Genomic DNA, 13,269 nt, shown 5'->3' on the forward strand with positions numbered 1-13,269 from the left:
TAAATAATCATGTGTTTTTTGTTTGTTTGTTTGTTTGTTTATTTGTTTGTTTCCTTATTAGCCTGTCTTTGTCAGTTTAATTTTCAGACAGGGATACCAGGAGAGGTGAGGAAAACTTTTTCCTCTTCTTTAAACCCTTTGACTTTTCTCTTCTGTTAGGCCATGGTTTAATAGGACTTCCTTCTCAAATTCTCTAAGTCAGCTAATGGGATCTGACAAGGCTAACGAGGCCAGGCTCTTTAATTAAATTCTTAACCTTCTACTTAGAATCAAATGGAGAATTTGACATTTAAAAGGTATTATCTTTATTTATCTGTTACTTGAAATGACAAACATAATGACAGGGTTGAAGAAAATATATTTTACTTCTTTTTCAAATCAGTAAAAGAAAGAGTATTTTTTAATTTTTTATTAATAAATGAGGATCAGAACATAAAAGAAAAAGGAGACATGCTTATAAGTATAACTCTCTCATGACTATGTTGGCAGACATGGATAGAGCTAGAGAGTAATATGCTAAGTGAAATAAGTCAGAAAAAGACAAATACCATATGATTTCAGTCATACGTGAAACAAAACAGATAAGCAAAGGGGAAAGAAAGGGGGTGGGGAGAGGGAGCAGCAAACCAAGAAACAGACTCTTAACTACAGAGAACCGGAAGGGAGGTGGGTGGGGCATGGGTTAAACAGGCGATGGGGATTAAGAGTACACTTAACCAGGACGAGCACTAAGTGACAGTACAAATTGTTGAGTCGCTATGTTGTACACCTAAAACCGATACTACAATGTATGTTAACTAACTGGAATTCAAATAAAAACTTTAAAAAAGAGAGAGAGAGATAAAATTTGTCAAGGCAATGGACATTGGGGAGAGTATGTGCTATGGTGAGTGCTGTGAATTGTGTAAACCTGGTGATTCACAGACCTGTACCCCTGGGGCTAATAATACATTATATATTTATAAAAAATTAAAAAAATTAAAAAAAAATCTGTCAAGGCAGCTGTAAACAAAATAGAACAAAACCAAAACAGGTTAGAACAGCTGCTGTTGCCTCGGAGTTGTTGAATAGGCAGTCCAAGGATAAATAAAAAAGAGGAAACGACTTAGGAGTAATGAGTGATGTCTTAAAGGTACTGAAACTGACCAAAATAGCCTTAACATATCCCTCAGCTTGACTAAATTTTATGAGACTAAGCGCTACCTACTGTGCTAACAAGGCACCTAGCTTGACTAAATTTTAGACAAGCCTCTTCCTGACTCTGGGCCCTGACCTCCCTTTTTTTGGGGGGGCATTTATTTGAGTAAACTTATCATTGTAATTCCTTCCCTGCCCTTTTGAGATGTAAATATTTAAAAAGCTTCTTGAAGAAAAAAAGAAAAAAAAAGTGTCTTACCAGTTTTTGATCCCAGGAATATCTTCTAGGATGCACAGGGTGCTATCTGAAATGCAACCATCAAAGAAGATGGCACTCCCATCTTCAGGTCTGTGTGGGAAGGTAGGAGCCTAACTTTTAGGCGCAATGATTAGCAAATGCAGCTGGCCTAATCACAGAGAAAACATTTGCAAAGGCGAGAACAATTCCACGTGCACTAGGCATCCCACTGATTCATCTCCCCCTCACTTCCTTTGGTACCTCTTCTCCAGTTCACCCGCAGAGAGTAACTACCTTCCTGCCATTCCTGACAACAGAGTTGAATTCAGACTTTGCTCGGCTTCACTCCCCTATTGTAATAGCCTTGAGTAACATTTCCAATGCCTATTTTACTTTGTCTAGTGCAATTTTTGCATGCCAAGATTTGGTCAGGGTTTTCTTTGTGCTTTTACAACTAAAAATCAAGAGGATACATACAAATCTTTTCATTGCAGCCCATCTGCGAGCAGAGAGCATCCACAGCTAGCAGCAGGTAGCAGCATTAACAGAATGTATTTACACATGAAGGAAGTGCTTGGAGAGTGCAGATTCAGCCCTACAGGATGACCCAGGATCATTCAGAAATTAATCACGACAGGAAATCCTAAATCAAATAAAAATACAATTGATTTCACCTCTACAAAGTAAAATGGTTCCAGAGCTCAGAGCTGAGCTTTGAAAACTAGGAAAGGCTGAAATATCGACAATTAACACAACGGCAATGATACAGGTTGGAGGAGAGGAGAATCTAAATTTGTCCAGTGTGGGACTGCCATCAGCATGGGATACTGAATGCTTTGCTGTGCATCAAAATATTGTAAGGATGCCAACCCACAGTTAAGTTGCTCAGTGAAAACTCAGACTAAGATCTAACATGAATTCAGCAATAAGGTAATGGAAGACAACTGAATCCCAAAAGAAGACCAGCCTTCTAAGAAGCAAGAAGTCAAGATTTGTTTTCAAGAAAATGGGGGAAAGTGGCACCTGAGTGGCTCAGTGGGTTAAGCTTCTGCCTTCGGCTCAGGTCATGCTCCCAGAGTCCTGGGATTGAGCCCCACTTCGGGCTCTCCTCTCAGCAGGGAGCCTACTTCCCCCTCTCTCTCTGCCTGCCTCTCTGCCTACTTGTGATCTCTCTCTCTCTCTCTCTCTCTCTCTCTGTGTGTGTCAAATAAATAAAATCTTTAAAGAAAAATGGGAGAGAGAAATAAAAAATGCAAGTTGCCAAATTTGCTTCAAGAGAAACCTCCTGGGGTGCCTGCGTGGCTCAGTTGGTTAAGCGACTGCCTTCGGCTCAGGTCATCATCCCAGGGTCCTGGGATTGAGCCCTGCATCAGGCTCCCTGCTCAGTGAAGAGCCTGCTTCTCCCTCTCCCTGTTGCTCTGCCTACTTGTGCTCTCTCTCTCTCTGTGTCAAATAAATAAATAAAATCTTAAAAAAAAAAAAAAAGAAAGAAAGAAAGAAAAGAAAAGAAAAAAGAGAAGCCTCTTGTCTCACCTGGACTGCATTCAGCTGGGGCCTGCACCATCTGCAGGGATACTCCCTGAGCCCATACAGGTAGAAGCAGGGTGTGGGCTGAGGAGGAATGACAGTAGTGCTTTGCATGTGGACAAGATGGGGGGAATATGGGCATAAGGAAAATGCCAGAATTCAACAAAAGGAAGCTATCACTTAATGGTGTATCTGGATCTTAAAGCCAACTAAGCCTTGGTGCAAAGCCAATCTCTGCTTTTTCTTATTTGGGTGAAATTAGACATGCTGATTTCATTGAAGTTCATTACGTTTTCCATGAAGCCAGAGATGACAGCATTTGCCAGACTGGGTTGCTATAAAGATGAGAGAAGTAATACATGTAAAAAGCCTACTAACATAGTACCTCACATAGAGTAGGTGCCCAACAAATGGTACTAGAGGTGCTTGTGTTATATCACAGCCTTGCATCAAGTTTCACTCTTTGAAAATAGAAGTGTAAGAAAGATAGGTTACAGGAGCTAAATAAACTTTTCTATACATAGAAAAAATGTCTGGGGTATTTTAAAATAAAGAATTCTATTTCAAAGCTCTCCAATGTTAAAATGGAAGGAAAGAAAGAAAAAGCAAGCAAGCAAGTAAGCAAGCTGCCTTCTGTTTGGATTGAACAAAAAGGAGCTCAAGAAGAAAAGGACCTGAGCATTAGGAGAAAATCCTTGACATACACGTATCACATCAAAATCCTTACCATATCAAAGATTCGTCTCCCTTAACTTTACTGCTTTCACAGTTTGAAATTTGGATCACAGGAGAAGTGTTTCTGATAATTTCAAGACTCTCTGAATACTAGAATATTAGTCTGAAAAGACAGAGATGTTGATCCATAAATAGTTCCCCCCTTTCCTGAAAAAGAAATAACTAGAAAGTTCTTTGCTTCAGATAACCAGTAGGCTAATTTAACTTTTTGATGGCCAATAAAACAGTTTGCTAGTAATTATATTAATTCTATTACCTTGTGAGATCCTGGGAGATAATGGTTATTTTTCAGTTGTGCTGTGGTCAGTGGTGGCATGAAGGCAAAGCTCTGGACACTTAGTGAAGACACATGTCCTGTTGCTCTACTGCACACTCTATTACTACCATGATAGAGAGATAACAAAAATAACACATAAGAGCTGCTTAACATGCAATTTGTGGTTTTCGGGGGAAAAAAGAAAGCTTTTAAAAATCCTAAAACAGAAGTTGTACTGATCAAAAAACAAAAAAAAACTGTTCAAAGTAAAAGGAAAAAGAAAAGCATTTATCAATTGTACTTAGAATAATAAATAGGTGTGGATAAGCAGATTATACTAAAGATTCTGACACTGATCTACAAGCAGTTTTTCTCATATCATGACAAATAGTGCTAAAATATATTTATTTACCAATTATTCCTGTTAATTTCTGCACAAATCACAAAGAAACCATACAGGAGACCATTGAAAATGCCACTCTACCCCATTTAAAGGTGTAGTTTTAAAGCTAAATGCAGGGTGTCTGGGTCGTTCAGTCGGTTAAGCATCTGCCTTCAGCTCAGGTCATGGTCTCAGGGGCCTAGGATGGCGTCCCACATCGGGCTCTCTGCTCAGCAGGAGTCTGCTTCTCCTTCTCACTCTCCTTCTGTATCCTCCCCCCACCCCCCACCCCGCTCTGTCTCTCTCAAATACATAAAATCTATTTTTAAAAAATAAAAATGCAAATTTATAATGAAAATGACTTCTGAAAATATGGTGATCAGAAACTTAGGACAGATTTATTTGATTTGAATTAAACTTGCTTATTCGGTCAATATTGACAATACTGTAAAATAGTAGGTATAGCATAAAATCACTATTTCTTTTTTTCTGTGGGGATTTGAGAAAAAGGGGAGGCATCAAAGAGGACCACAGACTGTTTGTCTCAATAACTCCACATATAAGGAAGATAGTAGGAGACATTGCTTTTGGATTTCTTAAGTTTGAAATGTCACTTAAGCTTACAAATTGGTATGTTGAGTAAGCATTTAGATATAAATACCTGGAATTCAAAGGAGTGGTCCAAGCAGAAAGTATGAATATAAGAAATATATATCCTCAATGCTACTCACAAACTTGACATAGAAAATAGAGAATAGGTGGAAAAGAGGTTTAGGGGGAACCTGGGTGGTTCAGTTCATTAAGCGTCAAACACTTGACTTCAGCTCAGCTCATGATCTCAGGGTCCTGAGACTGAGTCATGCCTCAGGCTCTGTGCTTGATGTGAAGCCTGCTTAAGATTCTCTCCACCCATCTGGCCCACTCACATACACATGCATGTTCTCTCACTCTCTCTAAGAAAGAAAGGAAGAAAGAAAGGAAGAAAGAAAAAAAGGAAAAAAGAAATAAAGAAAAAGAAAAAAAAAAGAAAAGGTTTGAAGACTGAGGTTTGATATACTCCAACAAGGAAATATCTAAAAGGGTAAGAAATAGTTATCAAAGGAGAATGAGTAGGAATGGTCAATGAGAAAGGAAAAGATCCCAGAGATGTGGAGTCATGAAATTCAAGCAAAGCAAATATTTTAGGAATGTGGGAGTGATCAAGTATTGCAAATACAGCTGGTATAACTTAATATGAGAACTACGAACTAATATTCTAATTTAGCGGTATGGAGTTTACTATTGACCTTGAAAGCAAAGAGCTGCCTTTACAGAGGTGCAGTGAAATGTGAATTTATGTGGATGAAAATATATTTAAGAGCATAGGCAGTCTTTCAGAGAGTTTTGCCATTAAAAAGAGCAGAGAAATAAGGCAGAAACTGTAAGGCAATGCAGGCTTGAGTCATGACATTTCAAAGATGGATGATAGAACGCATAATATTTATGAAATAGAGAAACTGATGATACATAAGAGAAGGGACAATTATCAGATATTCTTGAGCATGAGTAGAGTATAGAGCCAATGCACAAGTGTAAGGACTGACTTAAGTATATGGGTAATTCACGCAGTGTAAGTATAAGCAGTAAAGTCAAAGTGAATGGGTAACAGTGTAGATAGATTGCTAGATGTGCTAAAAACATGCAAAAGCATTCTTAAAATGTATTAATTAAGTTTCCTTCAGAAAAGGCTGGACAGTCAAAATAAAATCATTTTATGTAGGTTTGAGGGACTATTTGCCAAGATGTAGGAAGTGTGAAGGAGAACCAGAAGAGGTAGTACAGTAGCCTGAAGCTCTAATTACTTTGGGCATATAAAGTGTGGAGATATAAATCCCAGAGAAGAGTGTTTAACTCGGCAGATAGACCTTAACAGAAGCCATGAACTTTGGTTGAAAATCCTAACAGCTCTAGTTGACCATGTCTGAAGAACACACAAATATATTGAACTCTCTACCGGGCTTCCTTCCATCTGCTGCCAGGAATTCCCAGGCCCAATGCAAAGCCAAAAGATGAAAGAACAAATTGATATAGTCCATACAGTATGGGACACAGAGAAGTGTAGTAAAAGCTGGAAAGTAGAGCTGGAGGGTAAATGAACAATGTTCAACATAGATAGCTTCTATTTTCTTGATGAAAGAAGAAGCAGGGAATGATTAGTTTTATGTGTCAACCTAGCTGACCTGCAATGCCCAGATACTTGGTTTAACATTATTCTGGATATTTTTGTGAGTGTGTTTTTGAATGAGATTTACATTTAAATTGGTGAACTCTGAGTAAAGCCTGTTGCCCTCTGTAATTTGGGAGGGTCTCATCCAATCAGTTGAAGGAAGAATAGGACAAAAGATCAACCACCAAGAAGGAAGGAATTCTGCAGCAGACGGCCCTGAGACCCGAACTGCAATGCTGGCTCTTCTCTGGGTCTTTAGGTTAGTCCATCTTGCAAATTTTTCATTTACCAGCCTCTATAAGCATGTGAGCCATTTCCTTAAAATAAGTCTCTCTCTCAGTAGATGGATATGTTTTGATATAAATGATCTCTCTCTCTCTCTCTTTCTCACACACACACACATATTTCCTCTTAGTTCTGTTTTTCTGGAGAAACCCGACTAACATATAGGGATATCAACTAATAAAATGGGTTGAGCAGGAGGAGTTTAAAGATTGAGGAGAGAGAAGGAAGTATAAAGTAGGCATCATATTGGGAGAATTGATAGACTGTGTGATGTAAAAGAATGCAGGACTGCTCACCAGTAAGGGGCCACTGCCACTTAGAGTACTGATCATAAGTTCTGGGGCACCTGAGTGGCTCAGTGGGTTAAACCCTCTGCCCCAGGGGTACAGCCTGTGAATCGCCAGGTTTATGCACTTCACAGCACTCACCATAGCACATACCTTCCCCAATGTCCATAACCCAACCACCCTCTGCCTACCCTCCTACCCCTGGTAACCCTTAGTTTGTTTTATGAGAATCAGAGTCTCTTATGATTTGTCTCCCTCCCAATTCCATCTTTTCATTTTTTTCCTTCCCTACCCCCCAACTGCTCACTTTGCTTCTCAACTTCCTCATATCAGGGAGATCATATGATAATTGTCTTTCTCTGATTGACTTATTTCGCTAAGCATAATACCCTCTAGTTCCATCCATGTCATCACAAATGGCAAGATTTCATTTCATTTCATATATACCACATCTTCTTTATCCATTCATCTGTTGATGGACATCTAGGTTCTTTCCATAGTTTGGCTATTGTGGACATTGCTGCTATAAGTTTTAACAATATACAGTCTTACATCTGATAAAAATAACATATTTTCATAGTAAGAGAGAAAAAGTTTGAAATCTAAGCTTCACACACATGTATGCATATATATATATTAGAATCTATAAATATTTATTTGGCAAAACACACATATGTAATATAGTACATATTATGGGGTAGACATATTTCTGAACATTCAGAATTCAAGGTGGAAAATAAAATTGGAGATGGAGCTAGATACTCCAAACATAAATTTAATTTCTGCTTTTCATCTTTTTACTTACACTTTTTGCATGCTGTGGTGTTCTAAATGGTTGTGATAACATAATAAAACTTCCAGAACTCTCTGCCCAGTCTTAATGATCTTATCTTGATTTTGAGGTTCTTATTTAATTGTTAGAAATAGCATTTAGGGGATGCCTGGGTGGCTCAGTTGTTGGGCGTCTGCCTTCAGCTCAGGTCATGATCCTAGTATTCTGGGATTGAGCCCCACATTGGGTTCCTGTTCCGAGGGAAGCCTGCTTCTCCCCCTCCTGCTTTCCCTGCTTGTATTCCCTCTCTCACGGTCTCTCTCTCTTCTCTTTCAAATGAATAAATAAAATTAAAAAAAAAAAGAGAAAGAAATAGCATTTAGTAAGGAGAATTCATGAATAAATCCAGGTCTTTCCACTCAGGTGGTGTCCTAGTCAGCAGCTCTTGCAGTGATCAAGGCTTTGCACACCAGCAAGGATGAGCAGTAACACGCTTTCAGGAATACTGATTGTGTGGACAACCCAAGTACACCACACTCAAGCGTGTTGCATAGAAAACCTAGTTTTGTTAGCTGTATGGACAAATGTTGATTATAAACCTGACTTCCCAACTGCTTTTAACATACTGCAAAGAAAATAAATGTGAGAGAAAGAAGAATCTTGTGGAGAAAGCAAACGTGAGAGGAAGAAGTCTTAAAAGAAGGATCCTAAAAGATCCACTTTAAGGATCTTAAAGTGGGTGTTAGAGAGTCATGAAAAAACTGTGAGGAAACCAAAACAAATCAATTAGAAATGTTAACTGAGTGCTTTCTACACAGTTATATCACTGCTCACACTGATATTTTTAATAGGTGTAAATGAAAACTACTTGACAACAATATGCAATTTTATCTATTTTACTATTAATTCCCAATCATAATAATAATTATGGTGACAGCTAACATTGATGAGATGCTGACTATAAGCCAGTGACTGATCTCACTTTCCATATATTTAACTTTTCACCATAAGTCTGTGAGGTAGATACTCTGTTTATCTCTATTTTATAGTTGAAGGAAGAAAGAAGCCTGCCAAAACTGCTGAATTTACAACAAATGTATGTTTAACTAATTTTTTTTTTTTTTACTTCATTTCTGGAGTCCTGGAAAAACTGACACATGTTGAGCTTGAGGCTCTGGAAGATACAGAACCACCAAAGGAGCTTAATTTTATAAGAACTTAATTGGCTGAAGTTTCAGAAGGATGCTTAATTATAGATGTGGAAAGAAGGTCTTTTAAAAATCATTACAAGGGATCAAGGAGCACAGGTCAGAGCTTGTGTAACTTGAGTCAACAGGAACATTTAATTAACCCATTTATTCTTCAATTAGGTTTATTAATGGGGACTGGATTAGATTAAAAAAAAAAACTCATTCCTTGTATATTTCAGTGGCAACCGTTACTTTCCAAGTGTACAAATCCTACTAAAGAATGCACAGATAGCATCATTCTACTTACTGATTCAGATTTTTTTTTAAAGATTTTATTTATTTATTTGAGACAGAGAGCGAAGGAGATACTCAGAGAGAGAGCACCAGCAGGGGGCTGAGGGCGAAGCAGGCTCCATCCCAGGACCCTGGGATCATGATCTGAGCCAAAGGCAGAAGCTTAACCCACTGAGCCACCCAGGCACCCTGGATGTAGAGTTTTCTTATTGAAAGTTAGTTCATGACAACAATATCTCAAAGAAAATGTAGGTGAATATATAATCCATTCCAGGATAGAATCACTAAATTAATTATTATGTAAATAGATCTTTAGATAGATAATTAGATTGGTAGATAATTTTTTTTAGGTGAGGGACGGATGTTATAAATAAGCAACTATTAATCTGATGTTAACCAAAAGTGTTTAGGATCATGAGAAAATCTGAATACCAACTGGAAAGAAAAACACAATATATCTCATTTTCAGAGAGATCAGGACTATATTTGGTAGATAGGCTCACATATTCTAACTATTCTTTCCATGGTACAAAAAAATAAAACATAATTTTTTATTATTTTCTTTGTTCATTTTTTTTTTTCTGTATTGAACATGCATGCATGCAATTATAGTTGGAAAATAAAGTAACCCTTTAGAATGTCTTATATAGGAGTGTTTGGGTGGCTCATTCAGATAAGTGTCCAACTCTTGGTTTTTAGCTCAGGTCATGAGCTCAGGGTCCTGAGATCGAGCCCCACCTTGGGCTCTGCATGGGGCCTGCATGAGAGTCTCTCCCTCTCCCTCTGCTCCTCCTCCCACTCATGCTCATCTCTCCCACTCTAAAAAAATAAATAAAATCTTAAAATGCCTTATATAAAAATATATATTAGATTTAATTTAAATATATAGATATATGAATTTGCATAAATAATAAAATTAAAATCATGAAATACATAATATGCTATTTATTTTTAGGTTGCCCTAAGATACACATCACAATCTCTTCACACCCCTAAGGGTTTTGTAAGGGCTCGGATAAAAAACATAATTATTTACCAAATGCCATTGGGAGACAAATGGTCCCACCAAGCGAACACAAGTGAACACAATGGTGTGCTCAGTACCACCACCTGCCTTGACTCTACCTAAAGGGCTAAAACAATGAAAGCACAGAAGCACAAACTCAAATAACTGCATTTGGAGAATGGTGGCCCGAAGTTACTGTGAGTTCTGTGAGCTCTAACTAGTGCCAACCAGTAACAAAGCAACTGTACAAAGAATCAGCCTATTTTTTTTTTCAGGCTTAGAGCTTTTCACCTGTGAAAGGAGACTGGTGGGGAAGATATTGCCTGAGATATCCTCAGTGGTATATAAGGGCTTCAGTGGTACATAAAAGATTACTTAGGTAGAATCCTAGCAATATTTTCATGTCAGTCATAATAATTTGTTTATCTTAACTGAGTTTTTCTTCTTCACTCCGATCATATTATAATAACATGTTAGGACTGAACTGACCACCAAGATCACCTTGAAAAGCTCATTAAACTTTCTAATGAAATGTCAGACACTTCTACAGATACATCGTTAATACTTCCAAGTAAATAACAATGTCTTCACAGGTCGCAGACTACTTAAATTACTCAGTGAAACATTTCCAAGCAAGGCCCACACTTTAATAATACACAACATGACACTTACAATCAAAGCCGGCATGCCTTTTTAACACATCATTAACCATAAATCCACATATTCAAACATTTATTCAAGCCTCGCAGAGTTAACTCCTTTTTCCATTCTCCCTTCTTTCCTGCTCTGAGCAATTCAGCGGGTAGCAGTCCTGTAAGTGCCACATGGACAAAAACTAGACAGCAATGTGAGGAAAGTCACTATAGAGAGATACATGCGCCTGGGGTGGGAACGGATCAGGAAGTCAATCAATTTACATGGGAGGGGTCGAAAAGGCATCAAAGGTACCTTTCTTTTTTTTTTTTTAATTTAAATTCAATTAATTAACATATAATGTATTATTTGTTTCAGAGGTACAGGTCTGTGATTCATGAGCCTTATATAATACCCAGGGCTCATTATAACACATACCCTCCCCAATGTCCATCACCCAGTTACACCTTCCCTCCACCCCTCTCCCCTCCAACAACGCTGTTTGTTTCCTAAGATTAAAAGTTTCTTATGGTTTATCTCCCTCTCTGGTTTCATCTTATTTCATTTTTTCCTCTCTTCCCTTATGATCCTCTGTTTTGTTTCTTAAATTTCACTTATCAGTGAGATCATTTGATAATTGTCTTTCTCTGATTGACTTATTTCACTTAGCATAATACCCACTAGTTCCAGCCACATCATTGCAAATGGTAAGATTTCATTTTTTATGTCTGCATAATAATCCATTGTATATCACATCCTCTTTATCCATTCATCTGTTTATGGAGATCTAGGCTTTTCCCATAGTTAGGCTATTGTGGACATTGTGTCTATAAACATTGGGGTGCAGGTGCCCTTTTGGATCACGACTTTCTTATCTTTGGGGTAAATACCCGGTAGTGCAATTGTTGTGTCATTGGGTAGCTCTATTTTCAACTTTTTGAGGAACCTCCATACTGTTTTTCAGAGTGGATGCACCACTTTGCATTCCTCAAAGAAGATTTGACCTGAATGGTGTGTCCGATTGTGGGGAGGAAAGTACTTGTGAGGCATGGAACCTATAGACATTTGTAATGGGTTCTACACCTTCACAAAGCCGCGAAAATTGCATTTGGATCAAATTTACTCAGTTTCCCAAAAGGCTGATCTCAAGTGAGTTCTATCTAATATCTAAATACTTTTATGTAAATACACATATATTTATTTATATGCACTCATGACTAACATATACATGTAGCAGAAATGATCATATGTTGGAAGACAAGAGTGACAAAAAATTGAGGTTTTGTGCAGATTCTACTTTCCTACAGTGAGGAGCATATAGTGCAACAAGAATTATTTCTACATGGCTCCCAATTCACTATTGTCTTATTCAGGTGGAGGACTTGGGACACTCTTTGAATTAATAGGGATTTCATAAATCCATAGTGTTTGACCCCATGCCTTCAGAAAAAGAGCTTTCTTGTGATAAAACTCACAGAATGGAGATTCTGATTCTTTATTGTCAGACAGTGCACTCAGTTTGCTTTTGAAAAGAAACACATTATTTCCCGTTTTGTGGCACAATCAATGAGCAACTTCCAAAGGAAAGACGAAGAGGATGTTTATAAAAGGTTTAACTGAACCAACACTATTCAGTAAATACACTAATGCAAATGTATCCTTAGAATTTATTATAGTCACCATTTTTTCCCAAGGAAATCTTCAAAGAGAATTAGTTAATAAGTAAGATGTTTTGGTAGGTATTTTCAATATTAATGATGATGAAAACGATAAGGATTCTTATAAACTTATGAGACAAATAAAAAGAAAAAAAAAGTGTAATCCAAACAAGAGAGATTTTCTACCTAACTAAGAGAACTTAACAATCTTAAAAAAAAATGGCCTCTGACACTATTGAAAAAGAAAGTTCTGTGTCAGTTCTGTTTTGTTGATTCACAAGACATTGAACATGAAGTGATTCGCTAATAGTCTCATGTTCTGTGCCTTGGGGTGCATTTAACAGTGCAACATAAGGGAAGCCTAGGAGATGCACAAATAGCACTGCTTTCAATAAAAATCCCAAACACTTTAGGAACCAAAATAGGTTTCATTTTCCATCTCCCAGAATGGTGATTCTGAAAGAAGAAAAATAACCCCTCTTCCCCCCAAAATAGAAGTATACACCAAGAGGACTCAAGTAAGGACTCTTCAGTTACTTATTAAAACTGACCATGAAAAAACAACAACAACAACAACAAACTTACCATGTATCACGTACTGCATTAGAAACTGGGGCTAAAGAGAGAACAAACAGGTACTTGCCTCACTCAGCCATAGACAAG

General features: G+C 37.7%; 1 protein-coding gene across 3 annotated transcripts in view; it reads right to left on the reverse strand.

Annotated features, from left to right (window-relative positions):
- Positions 1 to 13,269, reverse strand: part of LUZP2 (leucine zipper protein 2) — a 511,483-nt gene that overhangs the window by 227,403 nt on the left and 270,811 nt on the right. The window lies entirely within an intron of this gene.

The sequence above is a fragment of the Meles meles genome, chromosome 8 (assembly GCF_922984935.1).
Source record: "Meles meles chromosome 8, mMelMel3.1 paternal haplotype, whole genome shotgun sequence".
Taxonomy (NCBI): Eukaryota; Metazoa; Chordata; class Mammalia; order Carnivora; family Mustelidae; genus Meles; species Meles meles.